Genomic DNA, 21,268 nt, shown 5'->3' on the forward strand with positions numbered 1-21,268 from the left:
CGTGTCAACCTCTGGAGGGTCATCAACTGTGTCAACCTCTGGAGGGTCATCAACTGTGTCAACCTCTGGAGGGTCATCAACTGTGTCAACCTCTGGAGGGTCATCAACCCGTGTCAACCTCTGGAGGGTCATCAACCCGTGTCAACCTCTGGAGGGTCATCAACTGTGTCAACCTCTGGAGGGTCATCAACTGTGTCAACCTCTGGAGGGTCATCAACTGTGTCAACCTCTGGAGGGTCATCAACCCGTGTCAACCTCTGGAGGGTCATCAAATGTATCAACCTCTGGAGGGTTTAAAATAATTTTTAACAATTTCCTTAATAATTACAATTAATAATACCACTAATGGTCTTATTAATAGAAGAAAGGCTTGTGGTGAGCTGTGATTGGCCTACCAGCCCCGGCAGCCAGCCAATGATCCTCTTAGTTCCGCCTGACCAGCTGCAGCTGGCCTGGCCTCCCTCCGTGACCCCGGGGTCAGTCTCGCCCTGACCTGACCTCACCGCGCCCTCCTCCGCCTCATTAGGGCTTAAATTCCCGTCCAAATAAGCCGCGTCCTCGACCTTTCTGTCTTAGCTGCTGCTATTGGATTAATTGTTAATTATACTAATCCATTTCCCGCATGACTGGGGAGATTATCCCTTGTTTTTTAATATTCGCGATGCGCCTCTTGCTGCTCCGTGACTGTGGCCACCATGCGCCTCTTGCTGCTCCGTGACTGTGGCCACCATGCGCCTCTTGCTGCTCCGTGACTGTGGCCACCATGCGCCTCTTGCTGCTCCGTGACTGTGGCCACCATGCGCCTCTTGCTGCTCCGTGACTGTGGCCACCATGCGCCTCTTGCTGCTCCGTGACTGTGGCCACCATGCGCCTCTTAATGCTCCGTGACTGTGGCCACCATGCGCCTCTTGCTGCTCCGTGACTGTGGTCACCATGCGCCTCTTGCTGCTCCGTGACTGTGGCCACCATGCGCCTCTTGCTGCTCCGTGACTGTGGCCACCATGCTGCTCCGTGACTGTGGCCGCCATGCGCCTCTTGCTGCTCCGTGACTGTGGCCACCATGCGCCTCTTGCTGCTCCGTGACTGTGGCCACCATGCTGCTCCGTGACTGTGGCCACCATGCGCCTCTTGCTGCTCCGTGACTGTGGCCACCATGCTGCTCCGTGACTGTGGCCACCATGCTGCTCCGTGACTGTGGCCACCATGCTGCTCCGTGACTGTGGCCACCATGCGCCTCTTGCAGCTCCGTGACTGTGGCCACCATGCGCCTCTTGCTGCTCCGTGACTGTGGCCACCATGCGCCTCTTGCTGCTCCGTGACTGTGGCCACCATGCGCCTCTACCTGCTCCGTGACTGTGGCCACCATGCTGCTCCGTGACTGTGGCCACCATGCTGCTCCGTGACTGTGGCCACCATGCGCCTCTTGCTGCTCTGTGACTGTGGCCACCATGCTGCTCCGTGACTGTGGCCACCATGCTGCTCCGTGACTGTGGCCACCATGCTGCTCCGTGACTGTGGCCACCATGCGCCTCTTGCAGCTCCGTGACTGTGGCCACCATGCGCCTCTTGCTGCTCCGTGACTGTGGCCACCATGCGCCTCTTGCTGCTCCGTGACTGTGGCCACCATGCTGCTCCGTGACTGTGGCCACCATGCGCCTCTTGCTGCTCCGTGACTGTGGCCACCATGCGCCTCTTGCTGCTCCGTGACTGTGGCCACCATGCGCCTCTTGCTGCTCCGTGACTGTGGCCACCATGCTGCTCCGTGACTGTGGCCACCATGCGCCTCTTGCTGCTCCGTGACTGTGGCCACCATGCTGCTCCGTGACTGTGGCCACCATGCGCCTCTTGCTGCTCCGTGACTGTGGCCACCATGCGCCTCTTGCTGCTCCGTGACTGTGGCCACCATGCTGCTCCGTGACTGTGGCCACCATGCTGCTCCGTGACTGTGGCCACCATGCGCCTCTTGCTGCTCCGTGACTGTGGCCACCATGCGCCTCTTGCTGCTCCGTGACTGTGGCCACCATGCGCTTCTTGCTGCTCCGTGACTGTGGCCACCATGCTGCTCCGTGACTGTGGCCACCATGCGCCTCTTGCTGCTCCGTGACTGTGGCCACCATGCGCCTCTTGCTGCTCCGTGACTGTGGCCACCATGCGCCTCTTGCTGCTCCGTGACTGTGGCCACCATGCGCCTCTTGCTGCTCCGTGACTGTGGCCACCATGCGCCTCTTAATGCTCCGTGACTGTGGCCACCATGCGCCTCTTGCTGCTCCGTGACTGTGGTCACCATGCGCCTCTTGCTGCTCCGTGACTGTGGCCACCATGCGCCTCTTGCTGCTCCGTGACTGTGGCCACCATGCTGCTCCGTGACTGTGGCCGCCATGCGCCTCTTGCTGCTCCGTGACTGTGGCCACCATGCGCCTCTTGCTGCTCCGTGACTGTGGCCACCATGCTGCTCCGTGACTGTGGCCACCATGCGCCTCTTGCTGCTCCGTGACTGTGGCCACCATGCTGCTCCGTGACTGTGGCCACCATGCTGCTCCGTGACTGTGGCCACCATGCTGCTCCGTGACTGTGGCCACCATGCGCCTCTTGCAGCTCCGTGACTGTGGCCACCATGCGCCTCTTGCTGCTCCGTGACTGTGGCCACCATGCGCCTCTTGCTGCTCCGTGACTGTGGCCACCATGCGCCTCTACCTGCTCCGTGACTGTGGCCACCATGCTGCTCCGTGACTGTGGCCACCATGCTGCTCCGTGACTGTGGCCACCATGCGCCTCTTGCTGCTCTGTGACTGTGGCCACCATGCTGCTCCGTGACTGTGGCCACCATGCTGCTCCGTGACTGTGGCCACCATGCTGCTCCGTGACTGTGGCCACCATGCGCCTCTTGCAGCTCCGTGACTGTGGCCACCATGCGCCTCTTGCTGCTCCGTGACTGTGGCCACCATGCGCCTCTTGCTGCTCCGTGACTGTGGCCACCATGCTGCTCCGTGACTGTGGCCACCATGCGCCTCTTGCTGCTCCGTGACTGTGGCCACCATGCGCCTCTTGCTGCTCCGTGACTGTGGCCACCATGCGCCTCTTGCTGCTCCGTGACTGTGGCCACCATGCTGCTCCGTGACTGTGGCCACCATGCGCCTCTTGCTGCTCCGTGACTGTGGCCACCATGCTGCTCCGTGACTGTGGCCACCATGCGCCTCTTGCTGCTCCGTGACTGTGGCCACCATGCGCCTCTTGCTGCTCCGTGATTGTGGCCACCATGCTGCTCCGTGACTGTGGCCACCATGCGCCTCTTGCTGCTCCGTGACTGTGGCCACCATGCGCCTCTTGCTGCTCCTTGACTGTGGCCACCATGCGCCTCTTGCTGCTCCGTGACTGTGGCCACCATGCGCCTCTTGCTGCTCCGTAACTGTGGCCACCATGCGCCTCTTGCTGCTCCGGGACTGTGGCCACCATGCTGCTCCGTGACTGTGGCCACCATGCGCCTCTTGCTGCTCCGTGACTGTGGCCACCATGCTGCTCCGTGACTGTGGCCACCAAGCTGCTCCGTGACTGTGGCCACCATGCGCCTCTTGCTGCTCCGTAACTGTGGCCACCATGCGCCTCTTGCTGCTCCGGGACTGTGGCCACCATGCTGCTCCGTGACTGTGGCCACCATGCGCCTCTTGCTGCTCCGTGACTGTGGCCACCATGCTGCTCCGTGACTGTGGCCACCAAGCTGCTCCGTGACTGTGGCCACCATGCGCCTCTTGCTGCTCCGTAACTGTGGCCACCATGCTGCTCCGTGACTGTGGCCACCATGCGCCTCTTGCTGCTCCGTGACTGTGGCCACCATGCTGCTCCGTGACTGTGGCCACCATGCTGCTCCGTGACAGTGGCCACCATGCTGCTCCGTGACTGTGGCCACCATGCTGCTCCGTGACTGTGGTCACCATGCTGCTCCGTGACTGTGGCCACCATGCTGCTCCGTGACTGTGGCCACCATTCTGCTTCGTGACTGTGGCCACCATGCTGCTCCGTGACTGTGGCCACCATGCTGCTCCGTGACTGTGGCCACCATGCTGCTCCGTGACTGTGGCCACCATGCTGCTCCGTGACTGTGGTCACCATGCTGCTCCGTGACTGTGGCCACCATGCTGCTCCGTGACTGTGGCCACCATGCTGCTCCGTGACTGTGGCCACCATGCTGCTCCGTGACTGTGGCCACCATGCTGCTCCGTGACTGTGGCCGCCATGCGCCTCTTGCTGCTCTGTGACTGTGGCCACCATGTTGCTCCGTGACTGTGGCCACCATGTTGCTCCGTGACTGTGGCCACCATGCTGCTCCGTGACTATGGTCACCATGCTGCTCCGTGACTGTGGCCACCATGCTGCTCCGTGACTGTGGCCGCCATGCTGCTCCGTGACTGTGGCCACCATGCTGCTCCGTGACTGTGGCCACCATGCGCCTCTTGCTGCTCTGTAACTGTGGCTACCATGCGCCTCTTGCTGCTCCGTGACTGTGGCCACCATGGTGCTCCGTGACTGTGGCCACCATGCTGCTCCGTGACTGTGGCCACCTTGCTGCTCCGTGACTGTGGCCGTCATGCTGCTCCGTGACTGTGGCCTCCATGCTGCTCCGTGACTGTGGCCGCCATGCGCCTCTTGCTGCTCCGTAACTGTGGCCACCATGCTGCTCCGTGACTGTGGCCGCCATGCGCCTCTTGCTGTTCCGTAACTGTGGCCACCATGCTGCTCCGTGACTGTGACCACAATGCGACTCTTGGTGCTCCGTGACTGTGGCCACCATGCTGCTCCATGACTGTGGCCACCATGCTGCTCCGTGACTGTGGCCACCACGCTGCTCCGTGACTGTTGCCACCATGCTGCTCCGTGACTGTGGCCACCATGCTGCTCCGTGACTGTGGCCACCATGCTGCTCCGTGACTGTGGCCACCACGCTGCTCCGTGACTGTGGCCACAATGCGACTCTTGCTGCTCCGTGACTGTGGCCACCATGCGCCTCTTGCTGCTCTATGACTGTGGCCACCATAGTGCTCCGTGACTGTGGCCACAATGCAACTCTTGCTGCTCCGTGACTGTGGCCGCCATGCGCCTCTTGCTGCTCCGTGACTGTGGCCACCATGCTGCTCCGTGACTGTGGCCACCATGCTGCTCCGTGACTGTGGCCACCATGCTGCTCCGTGAATGTGGCCACCATGCTACTCCGTGACTGTGGCCACCATGCTGCTCCGTGACTGTGGCCACCATGCTGCTCCGTGACTGTGGCCACCATGCTACTCCGTGACTGTGGCCACCATGCGCCTCTTGCTGCTCCGTAACTGTGGCCACCATGCGCCTCTTGCTGCTCCGTGACTGTGGCCACCATGGTGCTCCGTGACTGTGGCCACCATGCTGCTCCGTGACTGTAGCCACCATGCTGCTCCGTGACTGTGGCCACCTTGCTGCTCCGTGACTGTGGCCGTCATGCTGCTCCGTGACTGTGGCCACCATGCTGCTCCGTGACTGTGGCCGCCATGCGCCTCTTGCTGCTCCGTGACCGTGGCCACCATGCGCCTCTTGCTGCTCCGTAACTGTGGCCACCATGCTGCTCCGTGACTGTGGCCGCCATGCGCCTCTTGCTGTTCCGTAACTGTGGCCACCATGCGCCTCTTGCTGCTTCGTGACTGTGGCCACCATGCTGCTCCGTGACTGTGGTCACCATGCTGCTCCGTGACTGTGGCCACCATGCGCCTCTTGCTGCTCCGTGACTGTGGCCACCATGCGCCTCTTGCTGCTCCGTGACTGTGGCCACCATGCTGCTCCGTGACTGTGGCCACCATGCTGCTCCGTGACTGTGGCCACCATGCGCCTCTTACTGCTCCGTGACTGTGGCCACTATGCGCCTCTTGCTGCTCCGTGAATGTGGCCACCTTGCTGCTCCGTGACTGTGGCCGTCATGCTGCTCCGTGACTGTGGCCACCATGCTGCTCCGTGACTGTGGCCGCCATGCGCCTCTTGCTGCTCCGTAACTGTGGCCACCATGCTGCTCCGTGACTGTGGCCGCCATGCGCCTCTTGCTGTTCCGTAACTGTGGCCACCATGCTGCTCCGTGACTGTGACCACAATGCGACTCTTGGTGCTCCGTGACTGTGGCCACCATGCTGCTCCATGATTGTGGCCACCATGCTGCTCCGTGACTGTGGCCACCATGCTGCTCCGTGACTGTTGCCACCATGCTGCTCCGTGACTGTGGCCACCATGCTGCTCCGTGACTGTGGCCACCATGCTGCTCCGTGACTGTGGCCACCATGCTGCTCCGTGACTGTGGCCGCCATGCGCCTCTTGCTGCTCCGTGACTGTGACCACCATGTTGCTCCGTGACTGTGGCCACCATGTTGCTCCGTGACTGTGGCCACCATGCTGCTCCGTGACTATGGTCACCATGCTGCTCCGTGACTGTGGCCACCATGCTGCTCCGTGACTGTGGCCGCCATGCTGCTCCGTGACTGTGGCCACCATGCTGCTCCGTGACTGTGGCCACCGTGCGCCTCTTGCTGCTCCGTAACTGTGGCTACCATGCGCCTCTTGCTGCTCCGTGACTGTGGCCACCATGGTGCTCCGTGACTGTGGCCACCATGCTGCTCCGTGACTGTGGCCACCTTGCTGCTCCGTGACTGTGGCCGTCATGCTGCTCCGTGACTGTGGCCACCATGCTGCTCCGTGACTGTGGCCGCCATGCGCCTCTTGGTGCTCCGTAACTGTGGCCACCATGCTGCTCCGTGACTGTGGCCGCCATGCGCCTCTTGCTGTTCCGTAACTGTGGCCACCATGCTGCTCCGTGACTGTGACCACAATGCGACTCTTGGTGCTCCGTGACTGTGGCCACCATGCTGCTCCATGACTGTGGCCACCATGCTGCTCCATGACTGTGGCCACCATGCTGCTCCGTGACTGTGGCCACCATGCTGCTCCGTGACTGTTGCCACCGTGCTGCTCCGTGACTGTGGCCACCATGCTGCTCCGTGACTGTGGCCACCATGCTGCTCCGTGACTGTGGCCACCACACTGCTCCGTGACTGTGGCCACAATGCGACTCTTGCTGCTCCGTGACTGTGGCCACCATGCGCCTTTTGCTGCTCCATGACTGTGGCCACCATAGTGCTCCGTGACTGTGGCCACAATGCAACTCTTGCTGCTCCGTGACTGTGGCCGCCATGCGCCTCTTGCTGCTCCGTGACTGTGGCCACCATGCTGCTCCGTGACTGTGGCCACCATGCTGCTCCGTGACTGTGGCCACCATGCTGCTCCGTGAATGTGGCCACCATGCTACTCCGTGACTGTGGCCACCATGCTGCTCCGTGACTGTGGCCACCATGCTGCTCCGTGACTGTGGCCACCATGCTACTCCGTGACTGTGGCCACCATGCGCCTCTTGCTGCTCCGTAACTGTGGCCACCATGCGCCTCTTGCTGCTCCGTGACTGTGGCCACCATGGTGCTCCGTGACTGTGGCCACCATGCTGCTCCGTGACTGTGGCCACCATGCTGCTCCGTGACTGTGGCCACCTTGCTGCTCCGTGACTGTGGCCGTCATGCTGCTCCGTGACTGTGGCCACCATGCTGCTCCGTGACTGTGGCCGCCATGCGCCTCTTGCTGCTCCGTGACCGTGGCCACCATGCGCCTCTTGCTGCTCCGTAACTGTGGCCACCATGCTGCTCCGTGACTGTGGCCGCCATGCGCCTCTTGCTGTTCCGTAACTGTGGCCACCATGCGCCTCTTGCTGCTCCGTGACTGTGGCCACCATGCTGCTCCGTGACTGTGGTCACCATGCTGCTCCGTGACTGTGGCCACCATGCGCCTCTTGCTGCTCCGTGACTGTGGCCACCATGCGCCTCTTGCTGCTCCGTGACTGTGGCCACCATTCTGCTCCGTGACTGTGGCCACCATGCTGCTCCGTGACTGTGGCCACCATTCTGCTCCGTGACTGTGGCCACCATGCTGCTCCGTGACTGTGGCCACCATGCGCCTCTTACTGCTCCGTGACTGTGGCCACTATGCGCCTCTTGCTGCTCCGTGACTGTGGCCACCTTGCTGCTCCGTGACTGTGGCAGTCATGCTGCTCCGTGACTGTGGCCACCATGCTGCTCCGTGACTGTGGCCACCTTGCTGCTCCGTGACTGTGGCCGTCATGCTGCTCCGTGACTGTGGTCACCATGCTGCTCCGTGACTGTGGCCACCATGCGCCTCTTGCTGCTCCGTGACTGTGGCCACCATGCGCCTCTTGCTGCTCCGTGACTGTGGCCACCATTCTGCTCCGTGACTGTGGCCACCATGCTGCTCCGTGACTGTGGCCACCATGCGCCTCTTACTGCTCCGTGACTGTGGCCACTATGCGCCTCTTGCTGCTCCGTGACTGTGGCCACCTTGCTGCTCCGTGACTGTGGCAGTCATGCTGCTCCGTGACTGTGGCCACCATGCTGCTCCGTGACTGTGGCCACCTTGCTGCTCCGTGACTGTGGCCGTCATGCTGCTCCGTGACTGTGGCCACCATGCTGCTCCGTGACTGTGGCCGCCATGCGCCTCTTGCTGCTCCGTGACCGTGGCCACCATGCGCCTCTTGCTGCTCCGTAACTGTGGCCACCATGCTGCTCCGTGACTGTGGCCGCCATGCGCCTCTTGCTGTTCCGTAACTGTGGCCACCATGCGCCTCTTGCTGCTCCGTGACTGTGGCCACCATGCTGCTCCGTGACTGTGGTCACCATGCTGCTCCGTGACTGTGGCCACCATGCGCCTCTTGCTGCTCCGTGACTGTGGCCACCATGCGCCTCTTGCTGCTCCGTGACTGTGGCCACCATGCGCCTCTTGCTGCTCCGTGACTGTGGCCACCATGCGCCTCTTGCTGCTCCGTGACTGTGGCCACCATGCTGCTCCGTGACTGTGGCCACCATGCTGCTCCGTGACTGTGGCCACCATGCGCCTCTTACTGCTCCGTGACTGTGGCCACTATGCGCCTCTTGCTGCTCCGTGAATGTGGCCACCTTGCTGCTCCGTGACTGTGGCCGTCATGCTGCTCCGTGACTGTGGCCACCATGCTGCTCCGTGACTGTGGCCGCCATGCGCCTCTTGCTGCTCCGTAACTGTGGCCACCATGCTGCTCCGTGACTGTGGCCGCCATGCGCCTCTTGCTGTTCCGTAACTGTGGCCACCATGCTGCTCCGTGACTGTGACCACAATGCGACTCTTGGTGCTCCGTGACTGTGGCCACCATGCTGCTCCATGATTGTGGCCACCATGCTGCTCCGTGACTGTGGCCACCATGCTGCTCCGTGACTGTTGCCACCATGCTGCTCCGTGACTGTGGCCACCATGCTGCTCCGTGACTGTGGCCACCATGCTGCTCCGTGACTGTGGCCACCATGCTGCTCCGTGACTGTGGCCGCCATGCGCCTCTTGCTGCTCCGTGACTGTGACCACCATGTTGCTCCGTGACTGTGGCCACCATGTTGCTCCGTGACTGTGGCCACCATGCTGCTCCGTGACTATGGTCACCATGCTGCTCCGTGACTGTGGCCACCATGCTGCTCCGTGACTGTGGCCGCCATGCTGCTCCGTGACTGTGGCCACCATGCTGCTCCGTGACTGTGGCCACCGTGCGCCTCTTGCTGCTCCGTAACTGTGGCTACCATGCGCCTCTTGCTGCTCCGTGACTGTGGCCACCATGGTGCTCCGTGACTGTGGCCACCATGCTGCTCCGTGACTGTGGCCACCTTGCTGCTCCGTGACTGTGGCCGTCATGCTGCTCCGTGACTGTGGCCACCATGCTGCTCCGTGACTGTGGCCGCCATGCGCCTCTTGGTGCTCCGTAACTGTGGCCACCATGCTGCTCCGTGACTGTGGCCGCCATGCGCCTCTTGCTGTTCCGTAACTGTGGCCACCATGCTGCTCCGTGACTGTGACCACAATGCGACTCTTGGTGCTCCGTGACTGTGGCCACCATGCTGCTCCATGACTGTGGCCACCATGCTGCTCCATGACTGTGGCCACCATGCTGCTCCGTGACTGTGGCCACCATGCTGCTCCGTGACTGTTGCCACCGTGCTGCTCCGTGACTGTGGCCACCATGCTGCTCCGTGACTGTGGCCACCATGCTGCTCCGTGACTGTGGCCACCACACTGCTCCGTGACTGTGGCCACAATGCGACTCTTGCTGCTCCGTGACTGTGGCCACCATGCGCCTTTTGCTGCTCCATGACTGTGGCCACCATAGTGCTCCGTGACTGTGGCCACAATGCAACTCTTGCTGCTCCGTGACTGTGGCCGCCATGCGCCTCTTGCTGCTCCGTGACTGTGGCCACCATGCTGCTCCGTGACTGTGGCCACCATGCTGCTCCGTGACTGTGGCCACCATGCTGCTCCGTGAATGTGGCCACCATGCTACTCCGTGACTGTGGCCACCATGCTGCTCCGTGACTGTGGCCACCATGCTGCTCCGTGACTGTGGCCACCATGCTACTCCGTGACTGTGGCCACCATGCGCCTCTTGCTGCTCCGTAACTGTGGCCACCATGCGCCTCTTGCTGCTCCGTGACTGTGGCCACCATGGTGCTCCGTGACTGTGGCCACCATGCTGCTCTGTGACTGTGGCCACCATGCTGCTCCGTGACTGTGGCCACCTTGCTGCTCCGTGACTGTGGCCGTCATGCTGCTCCGTGACTGTGGCCACCATGCTGCTCCGTGACTGTGGCCGCCATGCGCCTCTTGCTGCTCCGTGACCGTGGCCACCATGCGCCTCTTGCTGCTCCGTAACTGTGGCCACCATGCTGCTCCGTGACTGTGGCCGCCATGCGCCTCTTGCTGTTCCGTAACTGTGGCCACCATGCGCCTCTTGCTGCTCCGTGACTGTGGCCACCATGCTGCTCCGTGACTGTGGTCACCATGCTGCTCCGTGACTGTGGCCACCATGCGCCTCTTGCTGCTCCGTGACTGTGGCCACCATGCTGCTCCGTGACTGTGGCCACCATGCTGCTCCGTGACTGTGGCCACCATGCGCCTCTTGCTGCTCCGTGACTGTGGCCACCATGCTGCTCCGTGACTGTGGCCACCATGCTGCTCCGTGACTGTGGCCACCATGCTGCTCCGTGATTGTGGCCACCATGCGCCTCTTACTGCTCCGTGACTGTGGCCACTATGCGCCTCTTGCTGCTCCGTGACTGTGGCCACCTTGCTGCTCCGTGACTGTGGCCGTCATGCTGCTCCGTGACTGTGGCCACCATGCTGCTCCGTGACTGTGGCCACCATGCGCCTCTTGCTGCTCCGTGACCGTGGCCACCATGCGCCTCTTGCTGCTCCGTAACTGTGGCCACCATGCTGCTCCGTGACTGTGGCCGCCATGCGCCTCTTGCTGTTCCGTAACTGTGGCGACCATGCGCCTCTTGCTGCTCCGTGACTGTGGCCACCATGCTGCTCCGTGACTGTGGTCACCATGCTGCTCCGTGACTGTGGCCACCATGCTGCTCCGTGACTGTGGTCACCATGCTGCTCCGTGACTGTGGCCACCATGCGCCTCTTGCTGCTCCGTGACTGTGGCCACCATGCTGCTCCGTGACTGTGGCCACCATGCTGCTCCGTGACTGTGGCCACCATGCTGCTCCGTGACTGTGGCCACCATGCGCCTCTTGCTGCTCCGTGACTGTGGCCACCATGCTGCTCCGTGACTGTGGCCACCAAGCTGCTCCGTGACTGTGGCCACCATGCGCCTCTTGCTGCTCCGTAACTGTGGCCACCATGCTGCTCCGTGACTGTGGCCACCATGCGCCTCTTGCTGCTCCGTGACTGTGGCCACCATGCTGCTCCGTGACTGTGGCCACCATGCTGCTCCGTGACTGTGGCCACCATGCTGCTCCGTGACTGTGGCCACCATGCTGCTCCGTGACTGTGGTCACCATGCTGCTCCGTGACTGTGGCCACCATGCTGCTCCGTGACTGTGGCCACCATGCTGCTCCGTGACTGTGGCCACCATGCTGCTCCGTGACTGTGGCCACCATGCTGCTCCGTGACTGTGGCCACCATGCTGCTCCGTGACTGTGGCCACCATGCTGCTCCGTGACTGTGGTCACCATGCTGCTCCGTGACTGTGGCCACCATGCTGCTCCGTGACTGTGGCCTCCATGCTGCTCCGTGACTGTGGCCACCATGCTGCTCCGTGACTGTGGCCACCATGCTGCTCCGTGACTGTGGCCGCCATGCGCCTCTTGCTGCTCCGTGACTGTGGCCACCATGTTGCTCCGTGACTGTGGCCACCATGTTGCTCCGTGACTGTGGCCACCATGCTGCTCCGTGACTATGGTCACCATGCTGCTCCGTGACTGTGGCCACCATGCTGCTCCGTGACTGTGGCCGCCATGCTGCTCCGTGACTGTGGCCACCATGCTGCTCCGTGACTGTGGCCACCATGCGCCTCTTGCTGCTCCGTAACTGTGGCTACCATGCGCCTCTTGCTGCTCTGTGACTGTGGCCACCATGGTGCTCCGTGACTGTGGCCACCATGCTGCTCCGTGACTGTGGCCACCTTGCTGCTCCGTGACTGTGGCCGTCATGCTGCTCCGTGACTGTGGCCACCATGCTGCTCCGTGACTGTGGCCGCCATGCGCCTCTTGCTGCTCCGTAACTGTGGCCACCATGCTGCTCCGTGACTGTGGCCGCCATGCGCCTCTTGCTGTTCCGTAACTGTGGCCACCATGCTGCTCCGTGACTGTGACCACAATGCGACTCTTGGTGCTCCGTGACTGTGGCCACCATGCGCCTCTTGCTGCTCCGTGACTGTGGCCACCATGCGCCTCTTGCTGCTCCGTGACTGTGGCCACCATGCGCCTCTTGCTGCTCCGTGACTGTGGCCACCATGCTGCTCCGTGACTGTGGCCACCATGCGCCTCTTGCTGCTCCGTGACTGTGGCCACCATGCTGCTCCGTGACTGTGGCCACCATGCGCCTCTTGCTGCTCCGTGACTGTGGCCACCATGCGCCTCTTGCTGCTCCGTGACTGTGGCCACCATGCTGCTCCGTGACTGTGGCCACCATGCTGCTCCGTGACTGTGGTCACCATGCTGCTCCGTGACTGTGGCCACCATGCTGCTCCGTGACTGTGGCCACCATGCTGCTCCGTGACTGTGGTCACCATGCTGCTCCGTGACTGTGGCCACCATGCTGCTCCGTGACTGTGGCCACCATGCTGCTCCGTGACTGTGGCCACCATGCTGCTCCGTGACTGTGGCCACCATGCTGCTCCGTGACTGTGGCCACCATGCTGCTCCGTGACTGTGGCCACCATGCTGCTCCGTGACTGTGGTCACCATGCTGCTCCGTGACTGTGGCCACCATGCTGCTCCGTGACTGTGGCCTCCATGCTGCTCCGTGACTGTGGCCACCATGCTGCTCCGTGACTGTGGCCACCATGCTGCTCCGTGACTGTGGCCGCCATGCGCCTCTTGCTGCTCCGTGACTGTGGCCACCATGTTGCTCCGTGACTGTGGCCACCATGTTGCTCCGTGACTGTGGCCACCATGCTGCTCCGTGACTATGGTCACCATGCTGCTCCGTGACTGTGGCCACCATGCTGCTCCGTGACTGTGGCCGCCATGCTGCTCCGTGACTGTGGCCACCATGCTGCTCCGTGACTGTGGCCACCATGCGCCTCTTGCTGCTCCGTAACTGTGGCTACCATGCGCCTCTTGCTGCTCTGTGACTGTGGCCACCATGGTGCTCCGTGACTGTGGCCACCATGCTGCTCCGTGACTGTGGCCACCTTGCTGCTCCGTGACTGTGGCCGTCATGCTGCTCCGTGACTGTGGCCACCATGCTGCTCCGTGACTGTGGCCGCCATGCGCCTCTTGCTGCTCCGTAACTGTGGCCACCATGCTGCTCCGTGACTGTGGCCGCCATGCGCCTCTTGCTGTTCCGTAACTGTGGCCACCATGCTGCTCCGTGACTGTGACCACAATGCGACTCTTGGTGCTCCGTGACTGTGGCCACCATGCGCCTCTTGCTGCTCCGTGACTGTGGCCACCATGCGCCTCTTGCTGCTCCGTGACTGTGGCCACCATGCGCCTCTTGCTGCTCCGTGACTGTGGCCACCATGCTGCTCCGTGACTGTGGCCACCATGCGCCTCTTGCTGCTCCGTGACTGTGGCCACCATGCTGCTCCGTGACTGTGGCCACCATGCGCCTCTTGCTGCTCCGTGACTGTGGCCACCATGCGCCTCTTGCTGCTCCGTGACTGTGGCCACCATGCTGCTCCGTGACTGTGGCCACCATGCTGCTCCGTGACTGTGGCCACCATGCGCCTCTTGCTGCTCCGTGACTGTGGCCACCATGCGCCTCTTGCTGCTCCGTGACTGTGGCCACCATGCGCCTCTTGCTGCTCCGTGACTGTGGCCACCATGCTGCTCCGTGACTGTGGCCACCATGCGCCTCTTGCTGCTCCGTGACTGTGGCCACCATGCGCCTCTTGCTGCTCCGTGACTGTGGCCACCATGCGCCTCTTGCTGCTCCGTGACTGTGGCCACCATGCGCCTCTTGCTGCTCCGTGATTGTGGCCACCATGCTGCTCCGTGACTGTGGCCACCATGCGCCTCTTGCTGCTCCGTGACTGTGGCCACCATGCGCCTCTTGCTGCTCCGTGACTGTGGCCACCATGCGCCTCTTGCTGCTCCGTGACTGTGGCCACCATGCGCCTCTTGCTGCTCCGTAACTGTGGCCACCATGCGCCTCTTGCTGCTCCGGGACTGTGGCCACCATGCTGCTCCGTGACTGTGGCCACCATGCGCCTCTTGCTGCTCCGTGACTGTGGCCACCATGCTGCTCCGTGACTGTGGCCACCAAGCTGCTCCGTGACTGTGGCCACCATGCGCCTCTTGCTGCTCCGTAACTGTGGCCACCATGCGCCTCTTGCTGCTCCGGGACTGTGGCCACCATGCTGCTCCGTGACTGTGGCCACCATGCGCCTCTTGCTGCTCCGTGACTGTGGCCACCATGCTGCTCCGTGACTGTGGCCACCAAGCTGCTCCGTGACTGTGGCCACCATGCGCCTCTTGCTGCTCCGTAACTGTGGCCACCATGCTGCTCCGTGACTGTGGCCACCATGCGCCTCTTGCTGCTCCGTGACTGTGGCCACCATGCTGCTCCGTGACTGTGGCCACCATGCTGCTCCGTGACAGTGGCCACCATGCTGCTCCGTGACTGTGGCCACCATGCTGCTCCGTGACTGTGGTCACCATGCTGCTCCGTGACTGTGGCCACCATGCTGCTCCGTGACTGTGGTCACCATGCTGCTCCGTGACTGTGGCCACCATGCGCCTCTTGCTGCTCCGTGACTGTGGCCACCATGCTGCTCCGTGACTGTGGCCACCATGCTGCTCCGTGACTATGGTCACCATGCTGCTCCGTGACTGTGGCCACCATGCTGCTCCGTGACTGTGGCCGCCATGCTGCTCCGTGACTGTGGCCACCATGCTGCTCCGTGACTGTGGCCACCATGCGCCTCTTGCTGCTCCGTAACTGTGGCTACCATGCGCCTCTTGCTGCTCTGTGACTGTGGCCACCATGGTGCTCCGTGACTGTGGCCACCATGCTGCTCCGTGACTGTGGCCACCTTGCTGCTCCGTGACTGTGGCCGTCATGCTGCTCCGTGACTGTGGCCACCATGCTGCTCCGTGACTGTGGCCGCCATGCGCCTCTTGCTGCTCCGTAACTGTGGCCACCATGCTGCTCCGTGACTGTGGCCGCCATGCGCCTCTTGCTGTTCCGTAACTGTGGCCACCATGCTGCTCCGTGACTGTGACCACAATGCGACTCTTGGTGCTCCGTGACTGTGGCCACCATGCGCCTCTTGCTGCTCCGTGACTGTGGCCACCATGCGCCTCTTGCTGCTCCGTGACTGTGGCCACCATGCGCCTCTTGCTGCTCCGTGACTGTGGCCACCATGCTGCTCCGTGACTGTGGCCACCATGCGCCTCTTGCTGCTCCGTGACTGTGGCCACCATGCTGCTCCGTGACTGTGGCCACCATGCGCCTCTTGCTGCTCCGTGACTGTGGCCACCATGCGCCTCTTGCTGCTCCGTGACTGTGGCCACCATGCTGCTCCGTGACTGTGGCCACCATGCTGCTCCGTGACTGTGGCCACCATGCGCCTCTTGCTGCTCCGTGACTGTGGCCACCATGCGCCTCTTGCTGCTCCGTGACTGTGGCCACCATGCGCCTCTTGCTGCTCCGTGACTGTGGCCACCATGCTGCTCCGTGACTGTGGCCACCATGCGCCTCTTGCTGCTCCGTGACTGTGGCCACCATGCGCCTCTTGCTGCTCCGTGACTGTGGCCACCATGCGCCTCTTGCTGCTCCGTGACTGTGGCCACCATGCGCCTCTTGCTGCTCCGTGATTGTGGCCACCATGCTGCTCCGTGACTGTGGCCACCATGCGCCTCTTGCTGCTCCGTGACTGTGGCCACCATGCGCCTCTTGCTGCTCCGTGACTGTGGCCACCATGCGCCTCTTGCTGCTCCGTGACTGTGGCCACCATGCGCCTCTTGCTGCTCCGTAACTGTGGCCACCATGCGCCTCTTGCTGCTCCGGGACTGTGGCCACCATGCTGCTCCGTGACTGTGGCCACCATGCGCCTCTTGCTGCTCCGTGACTGTGGCCACCATGCTGCTCCGTGACTGTGGCCACCAAGCTGCTCCGTGACTGTGGCCACCATGCGCCTCTTGCTGCTCCGTAACTGTGGCCACCATGCGCCTCTTGCTGCTCCGGGACTGTGGCCACCATGCTGCTCCGTGACTGTGGCCACCATGCGCCTCTTGCTGCTCCGTGACTGTGGCCACCATGCTGCTCCGTGACTGTGGCCACCAAGCTGCTCCGTGACTGTGGCCACCATGCGCCTCTTGCTGCTCCGTAACTGTGGCCACCATGCTGCTCCGTGACTGTGGCCACCATGCGCCTCTTGCTGCTCCGTGACTGTGGCCACCATGCTGCTCCGTGACTGTGGCCACCATGCTGCTCCGTGACAGTGGCCACCATGCTGCTCCGTGACTGTGGCCACCATGCTGCTCCGTGACTGTGGTCACCATGCTGCTCCGTGACTGTGGCCACCATGCTGCTCCGTGACTGTGGTCACCATGCTGCTCCGTGACTGTGGCCACCATGCGCCTCTTGCTGCTCCGTGACTGTGGCCACCATGCTGCTCCGTGACTGTGGCCACCATGCTGCTCCGTGACTGTGGCCACCATGCTGCTCCGTGACTGTGGCCACCATGCGCCTCTTGCTGCTCCGTGACTGTGGCCACCATGCTGCTCCGTGACTGTGGCCACCATGCTGCTCCGTGACTGTGGCCACCATGCTGCTCCGTGACTGTGGCCACCATGCTGCTCCGTGACTGTGGTCACCATGCTGCTCCGTGACTGTGGCCACCATGCTGCTCCGTGACTGTGGCCACCATGCTGCTCCGTGACTGTGGCCACCATGCTGCTCCGTGACTGTGGCCACCATGCTGCTCCGTGACTGTGGCCACCATGCTGCTCCGTGACTGTGGCCACCATGCTGCTCCGTGACTGTGGTCACCATGCTGCTCCGTGACTGTGGCCACCATGCTGCTCCGTGACTGTGGCCTCCATGCTGCTCCGTGACTGTGGCCACCATGCTGCTCCGTGACTGTGGCCACCATGCTGCTCCGTGACTGTGGCCGCCATGCGCCTCTTGCTGCTCCGTGACTGTGGCCACCATGTTGCTCCGTGACTGTGGCCACCATGTTGCTCCGTGACTGTGGCCACCATGCTGCTCCGTGACTATGGTCACCATGCTGCTCCGTGACTGTGGCCACCATGCTGCTCCGTGACTGTGGCCGCCATGCTGCTCCGTGACTGTGGCCACCATGCTGCTCCGTGACTGTGGCCACCATGCGCCTCTTGCTGCTCCGTAACTGTGGCTACCATGCGCCTCTTGCTGCTCTGTGACTGTGGCCACCATGGTGCTCCGTGACTGTGGCCACCATGCTGCTCCGTGACTGTGGCCACCTTGCTGCTCCGTGACTGTGGCCGTCATGCTGCTCCGTGACTGTGGCCACCATGCTGCTCCGTGACTGTGGCCGCCATGCGCCTCTTGCTGCTCCGTAACTGTGGCCACCATGCTGCTCCGTGACTGTGGCCGCCATGCGCCTCTTGCTGTTCCGTAACTGTGGCCACCATGCTGCTCCGTGACTGTGACCACAATGCGACTCTTGGTGCTCCGTGACTGTGGCCACCATGCGCCTCTTGCTGCTCCGTGACTGTGGCCACCATGCGCCTCTTGCTGCTCCGTGACTGTGGCCACCATGCGCCTCTTGCTGCTCCGTGACTGTGGCCACCATGCTGCTCCGTGACTGTGGCCACCATGCGCCTCTTGCTGCTCCGTGACTGTGGCCACCATGCTGCTCCGTGACTGTGGCCACCATGCGCCTCTTGCTGCTCCGTGACTGTGGCCACCATGCGCCTCTTGCTGCTCCGTGACTGTGGCCACCATGCTGCTCCGTGACTGTGGCCACCATGCTGCTCCGTGACTGTGGCCACCATGCGCCTCTTGCTGCTCCGTGACTGTGGCCACCATGCGCCTCTTGCTGCTCCGTGACTGTGGCCACCATGCGCCTCTTGCTGCTCCGTGACTGTGGCCACCATGCTGCTCCGTGACTGTGGCCACCATGCGCCTCTTGCTGCTCCGTGACTGTGGCCACCATGCGCCTCTTGCTGCTCCGTGACTGTGGCCACCATGCGCCTCTTGCTGCTCCGTGACTGTGGCCACCATGCGCCTCTTGCTGCTCCGTGATTGTGGCCACCATGCTGCTCCGTGACTGTGGCCACCATGCGCCTCTTGCTGCTCCGTGACTGTGGCCACCATGCGCCTCTTGCTGCTCCGTGACTGTGGCCACCATGCGCCTCTTGCTGCTCCGTGACTGTGGCCACCATGCGCCTCTTGCTGCTCCGTAACTGTGGCCACCATGCGCCTCTTGCTGCTCCGGGACTGTGGCCACCATGCTGCTCCGTGACTGTGGCCACCATGCGCCTCTTGCTGCTCCGTGACTGTGGCCACCATGCTGCTCCGTGACTGTGGCCACCAAGCTGCTCCGTGACTGTGGCCACCATGCGCCTCTTGCTGCTCCGTAACTGTGGCCACCATGCGCCTCTTGCTGCTCCGGGACTGTGGCCACCATGCTGCTCCGTGACTGTGGCCACCATGCGCCTCTTGCTGCTCCGTGACTGTGGCCACCATGCTGCTCCGTGACTGTGGCCACCAAGCTGCTCCGTGACTGTGGCCACCATGCGCCTCTTGCTGCTCCGTAACTGTGGCCACCATGCTGCTCCGTGACTGTGGCCACCATGCGCCTCTTGCTGCTCCGTGACTGTGGCCACCATGCTGCTCCGTGACTGTGGCCACCATGCTGCTCCGTGACAGTGGCCACCATGCTGCTCCGTGACTGTGGCCACCATGCTGCTCCGTGACTGTGGTCACCATGCTGCTCCGTGACTGTGGCCACCATGCTGCTCCGTGACTGTGGCCACCATTCTGCTTCGTGACTGTGGCCACCATGCTGCTCCGTGACTGTGGCCACCATGCTGCTCTGTGACTGTGGCCACCATGCTGCTCCGTGACATTGGCCACCATGCTGCTCCGTGACTGTGGTCACCATGCTGCTCCGTGACTGTGGCCACCATGCTGCTCCGTGACTGTGGCCACCATGCTGCTCCGTGACTGTGGCCACCATGCTGCTCCGTGACTGTGGCCACCATGCTGCTCCGTGACTGTGGCCGCCATGCGCCTCTTGCTGCTCTGTGACTGTGGCCACCATGTTGCTCCGTGACTGTGGCCACCATGTTGCTCCGTGACTGTGGCCACCATGCTGCTCCGTGACTATGGTCACCATGCTGCTCCGTGACTGTGGCCACCATGCTGCTCCGTGACTGTGGCCGCCATGCTGCTCCGTGACTGTGGCCACCATGCTGCTCCGTGACTGTGGCCACCATGCGCCTCTTGCTGCTCTGTAACTGTGGCTACCATGCGCCTCTTGCTGCTCCGTGACTGTGGCCACCATGGTGCTCCGTGACTGTGGCCACCATGCTGCTCCGTGACTGTTGCCACCTTGCTGCTCCGTGACTGTGGCCGTCATGCTGCTCCGTGACTGTGGCCTCCATGCTGCTCCGTGACTGTGGCCGCCATGCGCCTCTTGCTGCTCCGTAACTGTGGCCACCATGCTGCTCCGTGACTGTGGCCGCCATGCGCCTCTTGCTGTTCCGTAACTGTGGCCACCATGCTGCTCCGTGACTGTGACCACAATGCGACTCTTGGTACTCCGTGACTGTGGCCACCATGCTGCTCCATGACTGTGGCCACCATGCTGCTCCGTGACTGTGGCCACCACGCTGCTCCGTGACTGTTGCCACCATGCTGCTCCGTGACTGTGGCCACCATGCTGCTCCGTGACTGTGGCCACCATGCTGCTCCGTGACTGTGGCCACCACGCTGCTCCGTGACTGTGGCCACAATGCGACTCTTGCTGCTCCGTGACTGTGGCCACCATGCGCCTCTTGCTGCTCTATGACTGTGGCCACCATAGTGCTCCGTGACTGTGGCCACAATGCAACTCTTGCTGCTCCGTGACTGTGGCCGCCATGCGCCTCTTGCTGCTCCGTGACTGTGGCCACCATGCTGCTCCGTGACTGTGGCCACCATGCTGCTCCGTGACTGTGGCCACCATGCTGCTCCGTGAATGTGGCCACCATGCTACTCCGTGACTGTGGCCACCATGCTGCTCCGTGACTGTGGCCACCATGCTGCTCCGTGACTGTGGCCACCATGCTACTCCGTGACTGTGGCCACCATGCGCCTCTTGCTGCTCCGTAACTGTGGCCACCATGCGCCTCTTGCTGCTCCGTGACTGTGGCCACCATGGTGCTCCGTGACTGTGGCCACCATGCTGCTCCGTGACTGTAGCCACCATGCTGCTCCGTGACTGTGGCCACCTTGCTGCTCCGTGACTGTGGCCGTCATGCTGCTCCGTGACTGTGGCCACCATGCTGCTCCGTGACTGTGGCCGCCATGCGCCTCTTGCTGCTCCGTGACCGTGGCCACCATGCGCCTCTTGCTGCTCCGTAACTGTGGCCACCATGCTGCTCCGTGACTGTGGCCGCCATGCGCCTCTTGCTGTTCCGTAACTGTGGCCACCATGCGCCTCTTGCTGCTCCGTGACTGTGGCCACCATGCTGCTCCGTGACT

Source organism: Procambarus clarkii, chromosome 31, assembly GCF_040958095.1.
Source record: "Procambarus clarkii isolate CNS0578487 chromosome 31, FALCON_Pclarkii_2.0, whole genome shotgun sequence".
NCBI classification, from domain to species: Eukaryota; Metazoa; Arthropoda; class Malacostraca; order Decapoda; family Cambaridae; genus Procambarus; species Procambarus clarkii.